At 39.5% G+C, this 16,518-nt stretch overlaps 1 pseudogene; it reads left to right on the top strand.

Moving 5' to 3' along the window:
• The first annotated feature begins 351 nt into the window (after positions 1-351).
• Positions 352-465, top strand: LOC112305677 (U4 spliceosomal RNA; annotated as a pseudogene).
• The last annotated feature ends 16,053 nt before the right edge of the window (positions 466-16,518 follow it).

Below are 16,518 nucleotides of genomic sequence, written 5' to 3'. Positions count from 1 at the left end.
AAAATCCTTATTTTCTTTTGGTTCTCAACCTGTAGGGTTGCCTTAAGGAAGGAAACCTTAAATTTGAAAAGCCAAAAAAGCAAAACTAGTTTAAGGATCATATTGCAAATCATAGAGTAAATGAATTATGTGCTTGAGAGATAGATCCCCAAAATTCTATGTAGTTGTTTTTGTTTTTTAAATGAAAAATGTAAAAAAGTAGTTTTTCATTGGTAATTTGAATGTAAGATACTTTAAATAACTCATAGAAGGACATCGTATTCTATAAAAGTCTGGGCAAGAACTAAGATGAGAATAAAATTATTTTTCCTTTAAAAATATCAACTTTTTGTTTCAAAAGAAAGATGGATGAGCTTTGCGCAGTGGCAGTATCATAGCCAATGAGGTTTACCCGAGGCGCGATTATTGCTAATTGAAAGATGGATGATAGTTTTGTGAAAAACATTTTTATTTCTTGATATTCAAGGCCCTTCCTAGTCTAGCCCAAGTGACTATACTAGAATGTCATCAGCACACCTGTCCCAGTTAGAAATTCTCTCTCTCTTCGCTGTAGCTCTAAAGGGTCTATCTGCCCCCTCTCATACCACTTGTTAACTACATTTAGAATTTTCTGAATGCCGCTTTGTCTAGCTAGGCAATAAGCCCTTTAAATGTCCTTTTCCCACTTTTGGTTGATGGATAATATACCTAAAATGCACTAATGTTTAATGTACAGCCTGATGATTTTTCACTTTTCCACCCAGATGAACATACAGACCATGTCTGCCACCCCAGAACGGACTTGCGGGCTCCCTCTTAGTCGACATTCCACTCCCAGAGGTAACCACTCTTCTGACTTCTATCACGGTAGATTTGTTTGGCTTTTTCTTGAACTTAATACAAATGGAATCATATTGAATGTAGTCTTTTGGGTCTGACTTCTTTCTCTCAACATTGTATCTCTGAGATTCATCCATGTGGCTGAGTATGGCAACAGTGTCTTCTTGTTGTTGTTGTGTAGTCTTCTGTGGTATGAATATCCCAAATTTGCATAATTTATTTATTCTGCTGTTAATGGATTTTCAGCTCTTCCTAATTTTTCACTATTACACTAAAAGTGCCACAGACATTTTTGTACATTTCTTTGGGAGATGTATGCTGTCCTTTCTCTTAGGGACATACATAGAAAGGGATGTGTTGGGCTATAGCATAGGCCTATGTTTAGCTTTGGTAGCTTAGGTAATAACGACAAATAATTTTCCAAAGTGATTGTCCCAGGCTGTGAGCTTTCTCAGCGCGATTGTTTCTGTCATCTTTGCATTCTCAGAGTCTAATGTAATATTTGGCACATAGTAGTTGTGTAGTGAATATTTGTAGAACGACTAGAAGCTTAGATGTAAGAGTAGGATTTTTTGATTGTTATCCACAGAACTTTCACCCGAGTTGCCCAGATGACCTTATGCCCTGTGTGATAATAAATAGCCCACAACTGCCTTCCAAATCCCTTGCAGGCACATATATTTGGTGGCTCCAAGTCACATTAGAACCCTATCTGCAAGGAATCTGGGAAATGTACTAGTTTCGATTTCCAACCTCTGCAGTACACAAAGGCATGCTGGCAGGCGTAGATATGATGTTGGATGAGCCATTATGTAGATTCTGAGGTGTTATATGGATTCTGATACAGAAACTAAGGGTTGAGCTAGGAAACAGAATAAAAAAAGACAGAAGCCAGGGCTGCTTTGGAGGCCTAGGTGACAGAAACCAGCTCACATTTATTTGAAGGCTATTATTCCTGCCTTTATGATAAAGATTCAAAGTCTTGGAAAATAGTATCTAGTTGGCAAAGACTGGGTTATGTGCCCATTTCTTGGGCAGGAGAGGATTGGACTGACAGTGGCACCAAGAGAGCATGCAGTGGAAAAGCAGTTCTCCAAACAGAAATGGGATGCTGTTGCCGAGATGAAGGGAAATGTCTTCGGGGCAGAACAGAACCAAAACCAAACCCCAAACCCTGTAAGTGCCCACTACAGAGTTTAAAAAATAAGAGAGGTGATAGTTCGAATATCCAAATGACACTTCACATAACCTGCCTGAGAGCCGACATTCCCATGAATTACAGCAGTTAGAGACAAAGGGGACTTAGAATGGCCATGTTATGGGGTCAGATGCTATTGTAGTATAATTTACATACAGTAGACTCACCTTTTTAAGGTATGGCACATCACTATCAATATTTCCTTCACTCCAAAGTTTCCTTGTGTCCCTTTGTGATCAATTCCCTCCCTCATCCCCAGCTCCAACCCTGACCCCTGGCAACTACTGATTTAATTTTTCTGTCCATGAGGGTTTGCCTTTTCTAGAATGTCTTATAAATGGAAATATACGGTATACAGCTTTTGAGTCTGACTTCTTTCACGTAGCCAAGACATCACTTTGTTCAATGGTTTCCAATCTCTTTCCCCTCCACTAGGAACTCCCCAACCCAAACTTTGACATTTGAGAAACTTAATATTTGAGACTAATAGAAATCAATTGCTTTCACAAAATCAGGATGAAGAATCCAAGTCCAAGGTTCCTTGTGCTGAAGGACATTGTAATTTGCTCACAGAATTTTGTTTGTCCGGTGTACACCACAGTCACTATCAGGTCAGTATCTCTGTGATTTTTCAAAGTAGATTTCTCATCACAGAAATGTTTACAGAGCATTTCTGTGCAGGAAGACATGGCCTGGGAAAACTATCAGAAATGCTCAAAGATTCATAGTTCTTAAATTTGTGTTAAATTATGGATTCTTATGTGGTTGATTTTCTTGCTGAAAATGTTCATTTCAGGTCCACTAGGTGTCAGTTGTCATCTAATATATCTTTTTATACCTGCTTTTATAAATATCACTGTTAATCATCGAAATGGCCATGCCCAAATGTCACTCTGTCCAAACGAACCTGAAGGGAAGGCTCGGCAAGATGTGGCTTCTAGACCTGTGCTGTCCCACGTGAGAGTCATGAGTCACGTGTGGCTTCTGGGAACTCAAAACATATACAGCTACCCCAAATTAACATGCATTGTCAGTATAAAGCACATACCAGATAGGGTAGACTTGGTAAAAAAATGTAAAAATATCTCCTTAATAATTATTATATTGATTGTGTTTTTAAATGGTATCTTACATCTATTGGGTTAACAAAAATATGACTAAAATTATTTTCCCTTGTGTCTTTTTCACTCGTTAAAGTGTGACTGTAAAGAAATTTAAAATCACGTGTGCAGCTCATATTTATGGCCTGTATTACCCCGTGTATTTCTATGGGACAGCACCGATAGATCGCTGACTGTGCATTTTGCTAATCCTTCCCAAGAAAGACCCCAAATCTACACTTCTCCAGTCTGGATCCCAGAGATCACAAGTGACCCAGGCCACTTCTATTTTTTTTGACTTCCTAGTAAATTAAAAAATGGGAAATTTTTTAATTTCCCAAAAGTAGAATTTCATAAATGCTTTGACATGTTTCTATTGCAAAATTTTATATTTATTAAATCAACACTTTATATAATGTAATGTATAATATAATGTACTGTGTGAGCTGTAAGACAATTTTAGGACTTACAAAAAAGAGAGCAATAGAGGTGATGCGGTCCAGTTATGGAGCACAATTTGAAAGTGAGTGAAGAAATTTCTTTCCATCTCTTGATCTGTTTCTGTAAATTGTGTGTATAATCTCACTTGGAGGTAACTTCAAAACTCTATATTGGAGGTCCTTTGTGAATGGAGGCCTGGACCCAATGGTCCACCTGCCATCACCGCCCCAACCCCCCCCCCCCCCCCCCCCCCCGCCACCGCCACCGCAACTCCGTGCTGATAGGCCCTGTCTTCCCTCTTTCTTCCACATCTGCTGCTTGCACCATCTATGTGCCAGGCTCTCCCCTGCACATTTCACAACATTCCTTTGAAGCCCTGCAACAATCTGCAAAAAAAAAGGTGCAGTTATTAGAGGGGCAAAGGGAGACTGCTAATTCTACTCCCGAACTCCGCTCAGCAATGATATCCTTTGAGGAGGTGAGGTGATGGAAATTTCAGGCAGGAAGGATAATAAATAATAGAGGGGGTGGCAAGAAGTGAATCCCCTGTTGCTTGTCTGAATACAGTTAAACTCTCCTCACCTGTGTGCCATCCAGACTCACCCAGAAAGCTCTTTTTCAGGAACCGATTATTTGCTTCTGTGTAGGCTAGACTGCCCCAAATTGGAGGCATTTAAAAAACTATTATCTGGAGGAGCGGGAGGAAAGCTATAGCTAGTGCTTTTCATGAGAGCGCCACCTCCTAGCTACAAATTATTCACTACAAACCCTGCATTAGGCGAATGCCGCTTTGCCAACGGGGCTCTCAGGTTCTTAGGCTCCTCCATGTATATGCCCTTTATGCCTGTGAAGGCAGGTTTTGTTTTGTGACTATGTAAATCGGAGCCAAGGGAGTTTCTTTTCTCTCTGTGACTGGAGCCTGGTGAGGCATTCTCCGCAATCCAGCACTTTATACACTTCTGCACTGTGTGGGCAGCCAGCAAGGCAGAGGGAGCCCTTGAATGCACTTTTCACCTGGCTTAAACAAGAGCTTTGATTTCCCCTTCTCTTTATCGTTACGGGGCTTTATGTGAAAGCAGGATTCATAGAGAGGTTTTTGTTTTTTTAAAATTTAAACTGTAATAGGATGCTTGGATTTTAACACTTTAGATTGTGGCTGAAATGATCCTGCAGGACATGTGGAATATGGTAGAATGCTGGGTGGTCTTTTGGGCACGTTTCCTGTTTTGTTTGTTTGTTTCAAGAGCACCCTGTATATTGGCCATTATAAAAGCCAAAGAGTTACTTCCTTCACAAAACCTGAGCTGGCTGAAAAAGGCTTCTCTTCCACCTTTATTCAGCCAACACTTACTGAGTTTCTACAGTGTGCTTGTGCAAAGACAAATAAAACAGAAATATCCACTGGAAGTCAAGACAGGGGCAGGGCATGAAAAAGTGGACAAATGCAGCACAGCTTGGAGATGGCCCTGAGCTGCATCTTTAAGGACAGGTAGTGATTAGCCAGGTGAAGGTGGGCAGGGGTGTAAGGGTTTTGTTGTTGTTCTTGTTTTAATATAGATTTTATTTTTTAGAGCAGTTTTAGGCTCACAGTAAAATTGAGTGTAAGGTACAGAGATTTCCCATATATCCCTGACCCCACATACATTAACCTCTCCCACTATAGACATCCCTCACCAGAGGGATGCATTTGTTACAATAAGTGAAATACATGTGCATTCTATGGATTTTGACAAATGTATCATAACATGTATCCATCATTATAGTATCATACAGAGTATTTTCACTGCCCTAGAAGTCCTCTGGGTTCTGCATATTCACCCCTTCCCTCTACCCGCACCGCCCAGCCCTTGGCAACACCAATCCTTTTACTGTCTCCATAGTTTTACCTTTTCCAGAATGTCATACATAGTTGGAATCACACAGTATGTGGCCTTTTCAGATTGGCTTCTTAGTAAAATGCTCTTGAGGTTCCTCCATTTCTTTTTTTTTATTTTTTATTTTTAAAATTATTTTATTGTTGTTTAATTACAATTGCCTGCATTTTCTCCCCCCCCCCCAAGTTCCTCCATTTCTTTTCATGGGTTGATAACTCATTTCTTTTTAGCACAGAATAGTATTCTATTGTCTGGATGAAGCGCCATTTACCGACTGATTTACAGCAGGACATCTGGATTGCTTCCAAGTTTTGATGGGAATAGGTATTTTAAGCAGATAGAGTAGAGCTTGTAAAGGCACAAATGGGTAAGAGCAAGGTGTTTTGGTGAGCCTGTAAGTGGCTGGTCCACTAGGTGTGGGGGGATGTGGCATGGACAGTAACAGGGAAGGCTCATTCTTCATTTTATTTGTAGGATCATTGCAAAGTCACAATGCAGATCATATCATTCTGGAGGCACTTCCACCATAATGTGTCACCTTGTACATCTTGCCCGGAAGCAAATATAGAAATATCCTATTTACATATGATTCACAAGTTTATCTGGTTAATTTTATAATCTTAGTTAAAAACAAAAAAGCTTCCATTGTGATAATTTTAAGTTCTGGGTTATATTATGGAAATCAAGTCAAGAGAAATAGTAACTTGTGGGTTTCAGTAAGGTTTGGCTTTCTTATGACTCAAAGAATTGTGTGGTTTTGGTTTTTGGTGAGAACTCCATTGCATATTTTGGACTGGAGCCCGACTTTGGAGGTCGGTGGTGGTAGTGGTGGTAATCCATCCAATTTAGCTGAATGCTGATGAGCCAGCATTCAAAAATACATGAAATAATAAACGAGTCATTCTGAAAGCATAGTGTACAGCCTAATTAGCAGGAAAACAATTACTGTTTCTGTTCAATACTTTGGGAACTAAGTGGCGTTTGTATGACAGAGGTAATTATGCTTTTAGCACATCTGTGATCAATCAGATCAATATTTCCCTTGAAGAATCTAAAGCCACCTCTTTTCCCCCTGACAGACATTATTTCATCTCTTAATGTAACAAACAGTGGTTGATCTGGTAATATTCTTTCTTGAACCCACCTCAGTTATTGCTGAGCTCCATCAGTAGCTGTGTCCCTGGGAAAGTTAGGTCCTCGCAGCTTGGAGATGTAACATTTTATTTCACATGAAAGCGCTTTGAGAAGTAGAAGGTGTTATGTTAATGCTAGGTATTCTATTTTTTACATCCCCTCCCCCACTGTTAGGACAGTGAAACAGCTCAATGTATCTCTGATTTATACTATTGAACGATCAAGAAATCATTTCAGGAAGGATAAATGGTATTGGAAAAATACAATAAAAATAAAAATAAAATAAAAGTTGCAGGTAGAAGATAAAAAAGGGGAACCAAATAATCTCATAAAGAATTCCAATCCTTTGACTCAATTATCCCAAGCTCAGGGATGAATCCTAAATAAATAACATATTTTTCAGACTATAAGATGCCCCCCCACCCCCCTGTCAAATTTGGGAGGAAAATGGGGGCGCATCTTATAGTCCGAATGCAGCTCACCTGGCTCGCTGGGGGTGGGGGTGGTCAGCGGTGGAACGGGGTCACAGGAGGCAGGAGAAGGACCTTATTTTCTGCTTCAGTTTTTTTCCCTATTTTCCTCCTCTAAAACCTAGGTGCGTCTTATAGTCTGGTGCATCATATAGTTCGAAAAATATGGTAATTTCACAGAGATAAAAAGTTTCCCTGTCCCCACTGCTGAGTCATTACAGTGTCATTTTCAATAGGGGAGGAGACTCGACCAAAACAAGTAAAGTGTAAACTATCTAAGTATTGAGCATTATGGAAATGGTAGCATAATAACCAAATGTATGAGGAAATGTTAACATAATAGATGGAGTGGCTGACATAGCAAGTCGATCCTGTAAAAATCAGAAATGGATTGACCCATGCATACAAACATATAAAATGAAGAAGCCTGTGGAACTAAACCTGTGGTGTTAGAATTTGGAGGGGGTTAGAAAGATGGGATACTTTGTTCTTTAATGGAAATATTTCTTAACATGGATGTGATTTCTTGTCAATGATTTTTAAATTAAAGCTTTGTAGGTTTTTAATCCAGAGCGTGTCACAGAATTTCATACTAGAGCAAATGTGAAAAGAAACTATTTTTCTTAGGGCCACCAAAGGCATCATCAAATTCAAAGCACCTTTGTTAGATGTTCTTGGTTTGTAGCTGAGGGTTATTAATACTTGCCCCCTAGTGGCTTAAAGTTGAAAATAGACTGTTTTGGTTCAATTTTTGGTTGCTATTGCTAATGTCCCTGTTTTTAAAGATGATAATACTTGTAAAATTACAGTCCATGCAGGGTGTGGCCAAAAGGTATAATACTGTCATTCTTCCCCATCCTAAACCGGCCTTTTATAGCTGTCAGCTGTTTGTAAGGTTCACGAGGGCAGAGCAGCCTAGGAGTTGGAAGCCTGGATTTGCAATGGAAAGAGCTGGGCACTGTGAGGGTCTGCCACTCACCAGCAGGGTGACCTTGGGCACCTTCATCACCTTGCTTGCTTCATCTACTAAGTGGAGATAGTAAGAGTGCTACTTTATTATAAAATACTTAAAGGAATGCGTAATGTAGCTTGGGCGTGTGGCATGTAAAGTGCTGTTATCTTTTCTATTTTTCCAGTACTGATTCTGGTGCTATGGATGTTGATCTTGCTGCTGAGAATGAAGAAAGACATCCAAGAAAAGTGAGTCTTTAAATGGATTTTCAACTGCTGACAGATGTGTTTCCACGCAATAATAGTAAAAATATACGTAAGCAAATATTTAAGGGGAGGTGAAACTATACCATTGCTCTGAAAACAGATTTTTTCATGTTTTATGTGTTATATGCATCATTGGGTTGCATATAAAAATTGATAATTAATTGGCAGCGTCTTTTTTATTTTTAATGGTATGTAAAATAATGTTGCATGTTACTATTGATGGCATGTCATGATCAATGAAATACGGTAGGCAGCAGTAATATGTAACATTTTAAAACAACATTTAGGAGAAAATGAAGACAACTGTAATTGAATAACAATAAAATAATTTAAAAATTAAAAAAAAATAAAGCAACATTTACAATGGACCCTTTACAGGTAAAGGGTGGAATGGATTATATGCGTTATCAACCATAATCCTTAGAAAATGGGAAAACCACTGGAGAAATCAATGAATCTGAAGGCAGTGAGGTTATAAAGGACTTCCAAAGTCAGATCTGAGCTAAGTTGCTAACTAAGGAGAGTCCATTTGGGTAAGCCCCAAGAAGAGGGGTAGGGATTCCAGGAAGAGAGATGCCATTAGAGGGATATTCTGCTTCGAAAAGTTGTGCTGTGGTACAGTTATACCTGTGTGGCCACTCTGGTGGCCTATTAGGACCTATTAGGTCCTTCCCTATAGGTCATTCCGTGTTAGAGCCTCTCCCCTCTTTACTGTATTCCTTTAAGGGAGGCACAGTAATTTGCCCTGACTGGAAATTGAACCGGCAACACTTTGGTTCGCAGGCCTGCACTCAATCCGCTGAGCCACACCAGCCAGGGCTAAGTAGAGGCTTATTTATATTAACACTCATGGAGCTAAAAAGTTTCCTTATTTCTGCTTAAAGTAGAGATTGGAATCAACACTCTTTAAGGCAAAAATAACTATAACACTATGTATTTTCTAAATCTCTGAAAAATCACCTAAAGATGGCTTTTGTCTCGATTCTCAGTGTAAGCCATCCTCATTTTATAATTTTTTAACAAATGATAAATGTTAATGAAGAGAACCAAAGGTACAGTCTCCAATTGCTGTTTCATATGTAGGGCAAGCTAAAGAGTTCTGTGCCAACTCTACCTGACAAATACAACATGGACCCAAAGCGACATGGAAACGCTGTAATCTATTGAACCTGGTAAATGTGAGTTGTAAGTAATTGCATTTCCTTCTTAGTCTCATTTGCTGCACAACCATTTCTCATTATATGATTCCTTAAAGTCAACCGAATTCAGGAGCAGATCAATACTAGGGAAACCCTTTTGTCTTCTTTTAGGGCATAAAATTTAAAAGATGCTTAAGTCAATATTCCTTTTAATAATGTGTCTTACAGAAATGCCCGGGTTCCCCCTTCTTGTTAGAGAATTAATTGAGCTGCCTGCCACCCACAAGGTATAGTCACTGTCTCCCATAATTCTCCTTTGGCCTAATTGCCATTCTGTTTTCAGTTCTATTTGTCTTTAGATATTTCTTGCTTCTCCAGTAGTGTTGGGCATGCTTTGTACTTAGTTTTATCTTTCTGTGCTTTTGCTTCTAAATGTCAGCATAATTTTTCTGCCTTATAACATTGGAGATGTTATAACCATCCATCAGCCCAATAGAAGAGCAGAAAAGATTAGATATCATTTATCTGTATTGGTTGTTCATTGTAATGACCCAGTGGACAACATGAACAGATAATCTGTTGCTTTGATGGAAACTAATTATTCTTAAGCATGACAGCATCGAAATAGCTTTTGTGACATTGTTTTTAAAAATGACGGCTACCTAGTCATTATTAGGGCACGCAGAGGTTCAGTCGTGTTCTCTGATGATTTTCCTACATAAGCAGCACAGTAGTTTGGGTCTTTTATTACTGCTTTACAGAAAATACTGAACTGAAATTTAAGAACTTTAAAACTGACATTCAAGTATAAGGACTATCCTATATACATTTCTTAATGAGACATAATTTACCATTTCCTAGAGAAAAGTCAAACTACAATTAGTAGATAATTTTTGCTCAGAAGGGTTAAAATAGCTTGATTTTTATGTTGCTGCTGGTGGTGGTACCGACCGTGGGGGGTGAGGAATAACATTGTCCTGAATTTCCTAAGTGAAAAGCATGACTCTATGATTAGTTCTTAAAATAATGCGATTCGTCTGCACAAATTGAAGAGGATGTTTTATTTTATGTGCATTCATAAAAATTACAGGATACTGATGTATTTCTATGTTTAATATACTGTTCCTAAAATGCTTTAGAAGCTCCATCAAAATTGTAAAAGAGTATTTGTATTTACTGACACAACTAACGATCAAATCAGGATTTACATATTATTATTGGCCCATAGCAGAGATGCACTTTTACCACCTCGGGCCTTGGTTTGAGAACAGAGGTGCCCTAGGTTAACACCATATGCTAGATGTTTCCTTTTGTTATAACGGATTTGGAAAAAGCTTTAAGCTTTGGGGATGTTTTAGATGATAATAGACAGAGCCAATATATTGAAATACATATATTAAACAAGGTTAATATTACATAAGTACCACTTGTAAAAAATTATTGCTTTAAAACATATGAATAATGCTGAAGTAGACAGACTAAAAGATAAGAGTGTCCTTGTATCTTCTACATGTTACGGTTTCCTCTGTCTCATTGCCTTCCCCAGAGCGTTGCTAACAATTTGGTGCGCCTTTCCAGGTTTTTTCCCATGTACCACGTGCAAGTACAAACACATACACACGCACCTCTATGAATTGTGTACCGGATAGTCTATAGACTGTTTTACATCTTATTTTATCACTTAAAATATGTTTTGAGTATCTTTTCACATATGTATATATGGCTCTTCTTTTTAAAAACTGGGCATGCCTTATTTTAACTGTTGTTTTGTTCTATAAAATAATGTTTGTGCTTTCATATTACCGTCCATTTTAGGAGGTCTCTCCTTCAGATACAGATGAACTGGAGGAAAACCTCAGTGTGAGCCTCAGCTAGGTAAATGGCTGACTAGCACTGACCCCTTCTGAGCAAGTCCAAAGGGGAGACTCATCAGAGTTTACAGAGTAACCCTCGATGGTTACAGAGGATGTGAGCCCCCGATTCAGCGCGAGTGTGCGTGTGTGTAATCTGGCTCTGACACAGACAGCAAGTCAGCTCTCTGGACTTTGGGTTTCCCATTTGGAAACCAGGAGCTAGGGTGGATTAGGCCAGATTGGTCCTGTCTCTGTCCAAATCTTACATACTTTCTTTCTGTTTTCTGAGCTAACAGTTACATTATAACAGGGCATAATTCTTCTGGGATTACTTATACTTGTGTTCTAGTGACAGACATCCAACATTTTAAGTGTGAACACTGACGTCTATTTTTACCCATGGTGAACATATGCTTTAGTCCTTGAAAACATGGCTTGGAATGGCCACTTTCGCCACCAAGGTATGATAATGCTAACCACCAGAGAGAGAAAGGGCCGGCCTGCTCCCCTTGGAGCCACCTACGAGAGCTGCATGGGAAGACTTAACAACTTACATTTTTAACAAATTTACTGATTTGAGAGAGAGAGAGAGAACTGTTGTTCCACCCATCCATGATTCATTTGGTTGCTTCTTGTATGTGCCTTGACCGGGGATTGAACCTGAGAACTGGGCACATTGAGTTGACACTCCAACTAACTGAGCTACCTGGCCAGGGCCTAAAACTTGTTACCACAACCTTCTAAAGATGATTCAAGTTAGATTCAACTATCATTTGAGACCTGTAGTTAACTTTAGAATCTACACTGTATAGATAATGCTTATTAACAGATATTCTTTTACCACATTTAATTTTAGAACAATGGATTAAAAATAATAAATAATAATTATAGCAGCTAACATTAACGAGCACTTACTATGTGTCAGGCATTGTTCTAAGCACTTTAATACAAGTCACTCACAACAACCCCATAAAACAGCTTACAGATGGGAAGGCTGTGACTTAGAGAGGATAAGTAATTTGTCCAAAAGCACAGAGTTGCAACTTTTTGGTGCAACTGGGAGGCAGATTCCCATTTAAGGGAAGAAAGTGAGGAGCTAACTGAATAGTTCCATAGTCATAAAATAACCAAAATTTTAGCCTGAAGTTGGTGACAGACCTGGCTCTATGCAGACGGTAAATGCTTGTGCTTCTCCCTCGTTATGATGATGCTGTGAGGTGTCTCGACATAAAACTGGTCCCCTGTTTCTCAGCCTCACTCACGGGGCTGTCTATTGTAGTCCTTTAAAATATGTATAAACAAAGCAATTCCTTATATTCTTTTTGCAGCTACAGATCATTCATGCTGACTTTTGCAAAGCTCCTGCCCTGGTAGACAAGCCCTGGAATCTGCAAGGTTGATGATTAGTTGAAACAGTCTGGACTGCAGCCACAGGACATCTTGTAGCACAATCAAGCACTACTTCATCATGCCTGGTGACAGGAGTTTTCCCGCTACGTTTCCATCAGGAGCAAGGAGCCAGGGGACAGCTCAGCAGCTAATTAGACAAGGCAACATACAAGGCTAGTACATGCCAACTTCAATAGGCTGCAGTGGTGGATCTGTCAGACGAATCCGTCTTGTCTTCTGTGCTTTATACCCATTACTGTACCTGGTTGAACATTAACACTTGGAAATCTGCTGATTTTCTCCAATATCCTGGCCCATGCAGAGAGGAAGCTGAAAAACAACTGTATGTCTTTAAGGTTGTTCCATGCCTCATTATCCCAAAAAGCATCAATCTTCACCTCATTGTTAAAGAAGCATCTCGAGATGTGGAAATGTTGAGAGGACGGGTGGAAATGCAGTGTATGGACTTTTTAGTGTCTCCACTACAATTTCCTTCCTTTCTTGTGATGTTTGTTTTGAAAAAGTCAAAGGCTTAAAAAAAAAATGAAAAAGGTTTCCCTGTTGAGACAAAAGCCAAGAAACCGCAAGTGTTTCCCTCCTTCTTGCTTCCATGTCTCCTAAAAGATTAAGGTTAAAAAAAAAGTCTTAGATGTGTGTGTTTTTAAGAAATAATCAAAATATAAAGGCAGACACCCCAAAAAGTTTGTAAGCAAGTATCTGGAGTTTGAAGAAAATATCAAAAAATATTTCAGCGTGCATCAGCCACAGCCACAGCAACAACAACAAAGCCAAGTATTTTGTATCAGGTTGAGATGTGCTCTTGGCCACTTAAACAATTACCCCTATACAATATGCCAGTCTTAAAGATGTCCATTATGTGTGTGTGTTTGCATCAGAAAATCTCAAGTCGTTAGGCCCTGGCCGTGGTAGAAGAAGCAGCAGATACTGAAACTAGAAGGTGACTCAAGAGTAATCTCGTTTGATCCTAACCCTTCACAAATGAGAAAATCGAATCCCAGAGTGGACATGCTCATTCCCACTCTTTCCTGCTGGGCGGGGTCCCACTGCTTTTTCTACAGCACCATGGTGTCATGCTATAGAAATTCCAAGATAGAACCTCTTTTCATAAGCGGAGATACTTTGGGGGCCAAATCCACTCCAGAATCTTAAGGGCTGGGAACAACGGCTGCAAAGAACCACTCCTGCCTTCCAATTAGAGTCTGCCTATAGGAAATAGCGAATTATGTACTATCATTTCCTGACTGTAATTTCAGGGAAAAAGTTACATAGAAGTGTTGTGCGGGGTTGTGTTCATTTGTATACTGCTCTCCTGCACTGTGGACCCTGCTCATCACAGACCAAGGAACAATGTGGTTAATAGGAAGCCCTGACTCTCTGCTAAGTGAACACAAATTAAAAAATAACAACACAGTAGTTGCTCTGTCTGGAGCTATGCAATATAACATCCTATCATCTGAGAATAGAGACCAAAATTTGTGAGTAGGATCAACAAAGGGTTGGTTTCCTTTTGCTCATTTTTAACTTGGTGAATAAATTCTGCAGTCACCTGACAGTATTGTTAGAATAGCGAATAGCTCACAACAGAAACCACATTGAAGGTGGAAACTGGAGACTTGGGTCCTAGTTCCAGTTTCCTGATTTTTGGTGTTTGACCTTTCTCAAACATCTGACCTCTTTGGGCCCCAGTTGCTTCAAATGTAAACTGAGTGGATTAAAGTAAGCTCTGTCCAAGGATATTTCCATGTGTAGTGCTGAATGGTACTCTGATTTTAGCAGTTTCAGCATTGTGGCTCTGAAACAGTCTCTGCTCTTCCTGTTTAATTGACGTGTTCCGTGTGTCTGGGGCTCAGCTCCATGTGGGCCAGTTGGCACTGCTTGGTCTCATGTCCACAGATGTGACTCCTCATGGGGATGGAATTTTTTTTAATGGAAAAGTGTTATTCATGGCAGGAGATTGTGTACAGGTAAGGGCACACCAGTTGTCACAATTGCGAAGAAGGTCTTGAAATACATGTCCTATTAGGTGTTAATCTCATTCAGGAAGCATGGAGGTAAACAAGTACTGTCTTTGCTGATTCCAAAGTTTTGTGCCGAGATTAGATTTTGCCAAAAGCCTCGGTTGGAGGTGGAGGGCTGTGCATGAAAGTTGAGGGCTGAGTGGGTGAGGTGGAGATTCACGGGAAATAAAAGCTAAGGAACCAATCTAACTCTGATCTCAACACCCAAAGGCAGAAGTTGCACACAAGTTTTCTGTTTTATTAATTTGTTTTTTAGCCCACACAATGTAACTTGGAATAGCATTTAAAAAAAAAAAACAAAAACAACAATAACAACACAAACAGAGTAAGTTGCCAACATTTACAGATTGCCAAAGTACAGATTTCTGGCTTCTTTTGAAACATCAGACAGTTTGGCAAACCCTGGGCCCTGAATTCCAGCGTGTCAGCAGTGGGCTGGAGGTATAGTGTCTACCACTTTTAGACAGTGTATCATGCTCCTGTTTTCCACAGTCTTACTGCCAACACTGAGGCCTAGCATCAGTTGCCATTTACCATTGCCTTGGAATGTTATTTTCATGTAGCAGCATTAAGGTAAAAAAAAAATCTATTTCTTATATCCATGTCAGCATTAAAAGTGAGAAAATAAAGCTAGAGTGAGCAGGAAGTGTGTTTCTTACATCCAGTCCGCTTTATGTGTTGATGTTATATGCCTTTCTCCTGCAAATAACAGTTTCGAAGCCCTGTCCTAACTTAAGCTTTGTCCTTGATTGAATGGGTAAAGGAAAAAACAAAGCAAAACAAAACAAAACAGCTAAACTAGAGAAGCACAAAGTGTAAAATATTAGCCTAAACACTCTTCCCGTCTCATTACATGTTCCAGTTGACCGTGATGCCTTAACCAATTTGAAACAATCAGGGCTAGAATTTTGTGGTTCTTCCCTATTTTGTGGGTGGGCGTTGGAGAAGAAAGTGCAGGGAAGAGAGAGGGAAGACACTGATGTGGGAGCGGAGATTCTTCCCCTGGCCTCTTTTGCCTGGAAGCCAACCCACCAAGTATGCCAAGGAATGCCCTTGTGGTGAATGTGCCAGAGCAGCTACTGTCTACAAATTAGCTTGCTCTAATTCTCTGTGGTTCCCAGCTTAACCTGGAAATCTCTCCAGAGAAATATTTTGGGGTTTGAGGTTTGCTGTGTCACATTCTGAGGGTATTGGGAAAACCTGGAAAGATTGCTGCAGTGACCTTTATTTGCTGCTTCTTTATTGGCTGGATTAGATTCACAATAGCTGGTCTGGAGTGATTTTTCACTGCAGGAAGGAATACCTTAATGGTAAACCTAATTAAATATCCAAGTCTTGAGCTATGTTTTGTTCTTGCATGACCTCTTTACTCTCACCTTTTATGTTCCTCAATTCTTTAATTAATAAGACTATGAAAATTTCAAAAGAACTACACAAATGTGGCACAATTAAAATGCTAGTATGGACATGAAATTGGATTATGAAGTCGGGAATAAAGACAAGCCCTAGTACTTAGAATTGCATTCTAAGTGCAATTTTTATCTATTTTATTTTCAGCTGCTCGTTTATTTCCTCAAGAGAAAACAAAATCTGGAGATATCAGGGGTGAAATTGTTAAATGACTGTAGAAATTGGCTTACATGGAAACAGGTTTTGTGTGCACGCATACTGGGAAGAACTTGATGGAGTATTTAGGTAGGAAAAAGTCAAGCTCGAGACTCAGATAAACATGCCGACATTTCAGTGCTCAGCCAGTGCTTAGCCCTCTTTGGTTAGGAAACAACATGAGAACCGTCTTTGTTTTTATATTCCAGTTCATTACTGGTGGGACCTCAGCCAACAAG

Source organism: Desmodus rotundus, chromosome 4 (assembly GCF_022682495.2).
Source record: "Desmodus rotundus isolate HL8 chromosome 4, HLdesRot8A.1, whole genome shotgun sequence".
NCBI lineage: Eukaryota > Metazoa > Chordata > Mammalia > Chiroptera > Phyllostomidae > Desmodus > Desmodus rotundus.
This window is presented reverse-complemented; position numbering and strand designations above follow the sequence as displayed.